Source organism: Onychomys torridus, chromosome 1 (genome assembly GCF_903995425.1).
Source record: "Onychomys torridus chromosome 1, mOncTor1.1, whole genome shotgun sequence".
Lineage (NCBI taxonomy): Eukaryota > Metazoa > Chordata > Mammalia > Rodentia > Cricetidae > Onychomys > Onychomys torridus.
In genome coordinates this window covers 176709633-176719379 of record NC_050443.1, presented here as the reverse complement: position 1 = coordinate 176719379, position 9747 = coordinate 176709633, and the positions used below count along the sequence as shown (strand labels likewise).

The 9747-nt window shown below is 44.6% G+C and overlaps 1 pseudogene; it reads left to right on the top strand.

The window, feature by feature from the left end:
- The first annotated feature begins 9392 nt into the window (after positions 1–9392).
- Positions 9393–9534, top strand: LOC118576965 (annotated as a pseudogene).
- Positions 9535–9747: the final 213 nt, after the last annotated feature.

The window sequence follows — 9747 nt, the reverse complement described above, 5'->3', positions numbered from 1 at the left end:
AGAGGATCCTAGGGATCCTAGATTGTCTAAGTGTAGAGAATGGGCTAAATACAAGATAGCATGCATGCATTCCTCCTTTCTCTGCTCTTGACTGTGAGTGTGACCAGATGCTTCGAGCCCCTGCCTCCCTGCTCTGTCCCCACGATGGACTGTGAACCTGGAGCTGTGAGCAAAAGGAAATCCTTTCTTCCCTATGTTTTCAGTCAGGGTTTTGTCTCACAGCAACAGAAAATGCAAACAAACAAACGAAACCAAGACTCCATCCCCTGTACAAAATTCCATTTTCCTTTCCAATGTTCGTGTCAAACCCAAACTGAGATTTGTGGCCTGGGTGGATTTCAGGGAAAGTCAGTATGAAGCAGAACTGATGGTTTGTTAAGAGACATTTATTTGTAACACAGATCTGAGGCACACAAGTTAATAGAAACAGATAAAAGATGAGGCACACCCGTGTGTGGGTGTGGACTTCTCAAGGGGTCACTCTTAGGCTTCTGTTTTCTTTCTTTTTACTTCTTTAAAGTTATCTTTATTTTATGTGTGTGAGTGCTTTGTCTGCATGTATGTATTGCACCATGTACATGTTTGGTGCCCATAGGGGTCAGAAGAAGGTGTCAGATTCCCTGGGGCTGGAATTACAGATGGTTGTGACGTCGCTGTGGTTGCCACAAAACCTCCCTCCCCCTTTTAACATTGCTCCAAGAGTATTGCTTACAACAGGTTAAAAGTGAAAGACTTTTTCCATAAACAGAAAGTTATAATGCAGATGCGGGGTGGTTGTGGTGGTGTTTAGATTTAGGAATGGGAGAGGAGCGCTAGAAATACATGCATTATTTAGGCACCAAGTACATACGGCTTATTCAGTGTTCTTTTTTCTTTTTTTGATTTTTGAGACAGGGTTTCTCTCCAGAGTAGCCCTGGCTGACCTGGAACTCACTCTGTAGACCAGGCTGGCCTTGAACTCACAGAGATCCTCCTGCCTCTGCCTCCTGAGTGCTGGGATTAAAGGCCTGTGTCACCACCACCCAGCTTATTTAGTGTTCTTGACAACTGGAAAATAGAAAGTGGTCTTTATCAGTGGTACCTGAAGTTTCCTGCCTTCCTCAGCAGAAGGGGCGATCAGAGCCTGGGGTGAAGGGCACCTGCCACCCCTATGCTTTCCTCTCTGTCTCCACAATCTTCCTGTCTTTCCATCTCCCTCACTTGGACTTCCCATCTGAGGTTAGGAAAGCATTAACAGAGCTCGGGAAATGGTTCATGGTTTTGCTTTTTCTTAGTCAAAGAAAAGTAGGACCTGTGCCATGCTTCCTCCAGGAAAACAGAGGGAGACTCAGCAGCGTAAACATCTTCTGTGTCCCCACCAGATAGAGAGCCACCTGGGAGCATTTCTAAAGGACTCTTATGGCTTTGGGGCTTTGGAAGGATTGGGATCAATGCAGGAGTGTGCAAATCACTTGGAGGCAAAACCAGAAAAGCATTTCTTCTCGGCTCTTTACCCGCTGGCAGGAACGGGCTCACGTACCTGGGTACAGTTATGCCTTTAAATTCTTAAGTCAGACCTTCCTGGACTGTGACTCGGTGACAGGATCTAGAGTCTGCATTTTTTTGCCTGGGACCTCCAAATGCAGTACTCAGAGAAGGGCAGCTTGCCAAAAAGGCACTTTGTGGCTCTGTTTCTATGTCACAGCATCTGCAATTTGTATGCAGATGATCCTGATGCCAGAGAAAGGTCTCCAGTCTCTGTGACCCTTTGGCTTCTATTTCGACCTCAAGTTTTAAAATGAACATGCAATTATACCACCTTAGTTTTCCCTGCCTTTAAAAATATCACTGGCATTAAACTGCCTTTAAAATGCTTATCTTTGGCCAGGCAGTGATAGTACATGCATTTAATCCCAGCACTCAGTAGGATCTGAGTGAGGCAGGAGGATCTCTGTGAGTTCAAAGTCAGCCTGGTCTACAGAGCAAGTTCCAGGACAGTCAAGGCTACTCAGTGAAGCCTGTTTCAAAAAGCAAAGAGAATGCTTATCTTTGTGCCCGTAGAGGAGTGCAGCTCTCAGCCCCATCAGAGTTTCTTTTTGAAGTGGATAATGGTTAGTACAGAGCCTCACCGCCGGTCCAAGTGCAGAGAGTAAGTGTGGGGTGCTTAAAGGAACGTTGTAGAAGAGCAGAGTGGAAAGATCGTGAGCTAGAGGCTGGGGAGGACTTCGAAGACACAGTGACTTCAGGACATGGCCTTTGAATTCATGAACTCACAACACTAGGTCAAGCCAATGAACAGGTGGGGGAGCCCCACCCCCACCCCAGGAGCCAGTGGCTGCTGACGGTTGCTGGGGGAGGAAGAGCAGTTTTTCTTCAGGGAGGTGGCCCTGGTAGATGGCCAGTTGATGACTCTACACTCATGCTCATATGGGAAGCACTAACTGGACTCAGTGAATATGGATGAGAAATGTCCCCCACAGTCTCAGGCATCTGAATACTTATTCCTCAGTTGGTGGTTCTTTTGGGGTAGCTCCAGGTAGTGAAACCACTGGGCATGGGTTTGAGGTTTAAAAGCCTCAGACATTTGCAGTTTGTTTTCTTTGTTTTGTGCGTGTGGTTGAGGGTGTGAGCTCTCAGCTTCCAGCTCCTGCCTCCTCACCTGCCTGCCTGCTGCCCATGGCTACCTGCTGCCATACCTCTCCATCCTTAGCCCTCTGGAGCCAAATGATCCCATTCCCTTCCTTCTTTAAAAAATGCCCTGATGGTGGTGCTTTATCACAAGAACAGAAAAGCAGCTAAGGCAGAGGGTTATTGTTGAAGAAGTGGTTAAGAGTTGGAAAGGGGAAGTGGTGGAGGGTCTCGGGAGGAGCTGGAAGGGGACAGCTGGACGGATGAATGCAATCAAATTACATTGTATCTGTGGATGGTGTTCTCAAAGAATAAAAGTGTTATTTAAAAAAGAAGGGACCAGGAAAGGTTCACAATCAGCCTGAGTTTCAGTAGAATATGCATGTTTTAAAAATAAATTTCAGTAAGCCTAAGGTTCTGACCATCTTTCAGGCTGTCAGAGTTCGGATGTGTAATGAGCCCAGTTACTAAGCTAATTTGCTGTCATATAGTCTTAGCAATAGGAGAGTCTCCAATGTTTTCCTGTTTTAATTTTTTTTCTCTCACTAGGTTGGGAAAAACAAACAAACAAACAAACCAGCAACTTGTCAGCCTTCCCTGGAATCACTCATAGTCTTGAGAGTCATAGACAGACAATTTTCACTCCCTTGACATTAAGCTCTTTCCTGGCTAGAACCTTGCTAATTAAGTGTGGGTTGAGCTTACTTGAGATAAAAATGTCATTTCATATTTCACTGTGAGCAAGTTAGTGATAAATATGTAGTTGAACTTTGGAGTTACAAAACTGCAACATAATTTCATTTGTAGCAAACAAGAGGAAGATGTCTGGTGCGTCAAGCAATGGCCGGAAGACTTGTGTGGCAGTGGTAGAGTCTGCAAAGAAGAGGTGAAAGATGTAGGGCAGTGGTGCCCAGGTTGTGTAGGGCCTGGAGAAGCCGGTAAGTTTGATCATGCCTGGCTACTATCTGATGAGTCTGAGAGACTGAATATGGAAACAGAACCACTAGGAGACTGCGTTAGTCTGGGTCCTCCTGGATATGGAGATGGCATGAGACACACAAGAGATGCATGAGGTGGGATGCCTGACAAGGGATCGGAGGTGCCAGACTAGGCTCCTTCTGACTTTCATGCAGGTCTGGCCCCTGGGGAGGATGGAAGGAAGACAAAGAGGGTCAGATGGAAAACTCTAAGGTTCTGGTAAGTTCTAAGAAAAACCAGCAAGGCTTAACAGAGTCCTTAAGTCAAAGCCACACACCTGGGAAGACCTCCTGTCCTAGGAACTGACCCACTGAGGTAGCTGTAGAGAAATTTGTCTTGGGAAAATTTGATGATAGTTTTAGAATATAGCCGCTGAGGCCATGGGCCAATCACAAACACTCTCTGGGTGATCTGAGAGGTGCAGTCTCTTGGCCATCCTAGAGACCCTTGCCCTAAAGCAGGTACAAGAGACAGTCTCCTGGATAATAGTGGCTAGAAGATTTTTTATCTTTGTTAATGTGGATATGTTCTGAAGGATAAGATGACTCCATTTGCCAATAGATATGGTATCGGATATGATGGAAGGACAAGAGATACACATTTTTCTACTGTATCAGAAATATGGGTTGTTATTTACTGAGGCCGTGAAGACAGTGAGAATATTGGAAGGGAGAAATGTAGAGTTCACTTTCATCTTTTTGCTCTGAAGTGTTGACTAGACCTTCAAATGGAGGGCAGAGAATCCAGATGAACATACAAGACTGGCTTCAAGGAAGATATCTAATCTGTAGACACAAATCAGAAAATCATCCATGCATACACATTGTTTAACTTATTTTTTTAAAAATGTGTATATGGGTGTGCATCTAAGTGTACATACATGTTACATGTGAGTGTGGGTGCCCATGCAGTCCAGAAGAAGATGCCAGATCCCCTGGATCTGGAGTGACAGGTGGTTGCGAGCTGTCCATAAGGGATGCTGAGAACCAAACTCAGGTCCTCAGCGGGAGCAGTGTATGTTTTCCCCGCCGAGCCTTCTCTCCAGCCCCTGACTTTGTTTGTCTGATGTATACTGATAAAGAAGAGTTTCAGGTAATGACCGACAGGAAGGAGAAACACCCTGTGGGGACTGTGAGTGGGGGGCACGAAGGAGCAGAAGTCAGTTAAAAAACTGTTTCTGGAACAATAAATACACATGATCTAACCTACTGTTTTAATTTGATGTCTATTGGATGAGAGATCTATTGATACCTTGGTAAGTGGTCCAGTTTTAAATTATTGAGAAGAGCATACAGGCTCTAAACATGATTGTTTTTTTTTTGCTGAGTCCTAAACTCACATATATTAGTCACTGTGTCTCTGGACTCATTTCTTAGCCTCGGTTTGCTTCTGGGTCTTTCCTGTAATGGGAATTGCAGAATTGTCAAGGACACCGAGTTAAGAATTGTCAGCAATGGCTGAGATGATGTTTAATAAGCAGTACACAGCAGACCAGTTTCCTGTCTCAGGTTTGCTAATGGGAGAAGCTGGCACAGAAGTGTGGCTGCTTTCAGATTCCACTGCCCTGACCTAGCCTGACTGTTCTGTCTTTACTTTTTCAGGGTGCTGGGGAGACATACCCTAGCAAACACCATGCCCTGAGCTACACCCCCACTCCCAACCCCCACTTTATTTAAGACAGGGCCTGATGTAGCCCTGTCTGGCCTCGAACTTGATATGTAGCTGAGGCTGGCCTTGAAATCCAGATTCTCCTGCCTGTATCTACCAAGAGGTCTGATTATAGGCATGTGACTGCGCCCAGCGCCTGTCCTCTCTTTTCATTTTGAAGTATAAGTAGTTTTGAAGACCGGCACACTTCCTTGTCTCAACCTTTTTAAGCCAGTTACCAGCAGAGGAATGGTCTCTCTCTTCCTTTGGATTTTTGAGGCAGGGTCTAACTGTAGCCCAGACAGGTCAAGAACTCACTGTTGGGGCTGCCAAGAAGGCTCAGTGAGTAAGAGCATATGCTATACTAGCATGAAGACCAAGTTCCCTCTCCAGCACCTACATGTTAATAGCTGGGCATGGCCATGTGCACCGAATTGAGCCTGTGACTCCAACACTGTGGGTCACTGAGACAAGCAGGTCCTGGGACTTGCTGACCAGTCCAGCCAGAGTAGGTGAGCCTCTCATTCAGGGAAAGACCCCTGTTTCGAGGGAATAGCATAGAGAGTAATAGGGTCAGACTCCTGGCGTCTTCTGACCTCTTTGCACACTTATGGACATGCTTACATGTATTCCCACACAAGAATTCATTACACAGTCCAGGGCTGACTCAAACTCAGGCCTATCCTCCATGCTGCTCTATCAGAGGCTTTTAAAATGGGAACATGGGCCCAGTGGTGGCGCATGTCTTTAATCCCAGCACTCGGGAGGCAGAGCCAGGCGGATCTCTGTGAGTTCGAGGCCAGCCTGGTCTACAGAGCTAGTCCAGGACAGCCTGGGCTACAGAGTGAGATCCAGGACAGCCTGGGCTACAGAGTGAGATCCAGGCCAGCCTGGGCTACAGAGTGAGCTCCAGGACAGCCTGGGCTACAGAGTGAGATCCAGGCCAGCCTGGGCTACAGAGCGAGATCCAGGACAGGCAGGGAGTTATTAACTAACTAGAGATTGTCTCACGAAACTCTGATGTGTTAGGCTTCGTGAATTCTTTACCCTTTTGAAAGTAAGATGACATCTCTTCCCAAAAACTGAACCTGGAAATAAATGTGCACACACACATGTATACACATGCCACACCCAATGTACACCCCCGTGTTACATTCATACACATACAAACACAAGAACATATACATGCATACAAATGCCCTTCATATACACATGCAAACACACACTCGAATACAAATACATACACAAGAGTATATACACACATGCAACCACACATTCACACATACATGTACACATGCTTGCATATACACCACCATACACACACACACACACACACACACACACACACACACACACACACATGCACACATGTAAATGCAGACATGCATACACACAAAAGCATGCATACAGGTATATACTTGTATACACATGTATAGAAACAATAACATACATGCACACATACATAGATACATATTGACACAAACACACACACAAACACACATGAACACATAAACATATGTGGCTGGTTGCTTTTGGCTCTTTGAGGGGGGCACAAAAAAATCACACACGTGGCTTATTCTTAATTATGAATGCCCGACCTTAGCTTGGTTTACTTTCTAGCCAGCTTTCCTTAACTTAAATTATCCCAACTACCTTCTACCTCTGGGCTTTTCCTTTTCTCTAACTTCTGTAAATCTTACTCTGTGGCTTGCTGTGTAACTGGGTGGATGGTCCCTGGACTCATCCTCCTGCTCTGGCTGCTAGATCTTAGATCTCTCCTCCCAGTTTTCTCCTCCTATGTATACTCTCTGCCTGCCAGCCCCATCTAGCCTTTCTTCTTGCCTTGCCATTGGCCAGTTCTTTATTAGACCCTCAGGTGTTTTAGACAGGTACAGTAACACAGCTTCACAGAGTTAAACAAATGCAACATAACAAAAGTAACACACCTTAAAATAATATTCTACAACAAACATGCTGGTATACCCAATATGCACATGTCATACATATACACATGGAAACACATTCATGCATAACACATATGTGCACACACAGAAACCCATGTACTATCAAACATGTACACATACATGTACATGCATGCATATGAGTTCATATGCAAACACATAAACAGACACATATATGCACACAATAAATACAAATTACACACACAAGTATAAATACATGGACATGCATACATTGCGATTACAGTTTCTTCTAAAAATTTTTTAAATTAAATTTATTTATTTAATTGGGGGGTGTGGCACACACATGCTACTTGTGCATGTGGAAATCTGGGGACAATTGTCAGGCTTTATGGTAGGCACATTACCCACTAAGCCATCTTACTGATACCCAGTCTTTCTTCATACAATGACTGACACATGATAGTTTTCTTTTTAAAATAAAACCTGTAATTAGTATGTACAGTATTTGCTGTCGTTATGGAGTTTTTCAAACAAAATTTATTTTTGTTGATTCTCTGCTTCCCTCTTCTCTCTCCTCCATCCCCCAGACCTCTTGTACCCTTCCCCTCCCAGCATGGCTTCTTTTCTGCTTTTGACAAGCTGTGTGTGTGTGTGTGTGTGTGTGTGTGTGTGTGTGTGTGTGTGGTTTATTAGTATGCATCCATTGTACAAAGATAGGTCTCAATATGGTATTTTCCCACAGGCCACATGGTAGTTGGTGAATATCCTTGCCGACTGCCTCCGTGTTTCCTGGCACCTGCAGGTGGCAGTGTGATCAAATAAGTTCACGGGATCGGTGTGGTAAACTCTAGTTCAAAGTCCTATACACGTAGTACATCTGCTAAGACACTTCAAATACATGTAATGGAATTTTCACGAAAGAAAGATCCATTTGAAAGTGCGCCAACAATATAATTTTCATCTAACCTACTATCAAATTCAAACCCATGTGTGGTCCAAACTCCAGCAAGCCACAGTGCTTTTATATTTCTCTGGATTTTTAAGGAGGGTGTGTGGTTTTCCATGATGCTCTAACTGAGGTCTCTCTGTTTTCCCTGTATTTTCAAACAGACTGCTTTTGTGGTGTGAGGTGCCGTTGGTTTTGCACGTTTGTTTTGGATTCGTATTGAACTCCACTAGTCCATGCTAGCGTTGCTAGAAATACTCAGCTATTCTGTCAAAGTGTCTGCAGATCACATGCTTTCCTCTTTATTTTCAAACAGCAATAACACTTTTTTTTTCTACTTCAAAAAACTAAATATGGGACTGGTGGGATGGCTCAGTGGGTAAAGATGTCTGCTGTCATTTTTTTGTTTGTTTGTTTTTTTTAAGGATCTGAAACTTTATTTTCTTCATCAAATTTGACTCAACTTTAGTACATTAGTCAAATACCCCCTCTTAAAGAAGTTGCACAACCATAAAAATGCTTCATTTCAAGGATGATGAATGAAGCTGTAGCTCAGAGGGAACAAAAGTTCCGTCAGGGTGGAGGTGTGCCAGCCCAGCCCCTGTTGGAGCAGCAGTGATGACTGGGGAAGGAATGACCATCAGTGTGTGGATGGGACTTATTGCTGCTCAGGGCACGGCTGAACTCATCACCTGTTCACACTGTGCTCTCGGGAGACAGACACACAGTCACAGTCAGATGCAGGAACTGGCCTGGTTCTTGGAGCTGTGCTTATGGGATCTGTGGTGACTTTTCTGAAATGGAAGAGGAGGACTAAAGACCTGATGACTTCACTTCCTGCATCTGACTGTGACTATGCTGTCAATTTTTCCTGGAGCCCCTGTGGTGGAAGGAGAGAGAGATTTCCTCCAAGGTTCAGGTTGTCCTCTGACCTCCACACATGCCCTGTGACATCCTCACACACAAACGCATGCACACAATAAATATATGTAATAAAGAAAGACATGGTTCTAGGGGCTAAGGAGATGGCTCAGTAGTTAAGAGCACTGACTGCTCTTCCAGAGGACCTGGGTTTGATTCTCAGCACCCACATGGTGGCTCACAACCACCTGTAACTCCAGTTTCAAGGGATCTGACACCCTCTTCTGGCTTCCAAAGGTATCAGGCAAAAGGCCCATACACATGAAACAAAAATAAATAAATAAAAAATACTTCTAAAAACAAACTTCTATGATTCTACTTGACATATAGAAGAAATACATAAACAGATGGTCTTAAAAACTATGCTCATTACACTCATCTGGCATGGTGGAGGCCGTGAACACAAAGGTGGTTTTCTCAGGGTCATCCATTGCTCTCTGGACCACTGCATTTCCCCACAAATCTGGGAAACTTGGCTGCATAACTTGTGATAGCTTGCACGCTTGCTGCATGAATCCTATTTGATCTTAGTAAAAACTAGGAGCCAGATATCAGGGTGAAAGCTGAAAGATCAGAGAAGCAGAGCAAGCCACAGCCAACCTCACCTCTTACCTTACCAACTCCTCAGCCTGAGAGAGCCTCTGCAAGGTAGCGAATTCCTGTCTCTTCCTGCTGTACATTCCTCTCTCCGCCCAGCCATATCACTTCCTGTCTCAACTTTCCTAT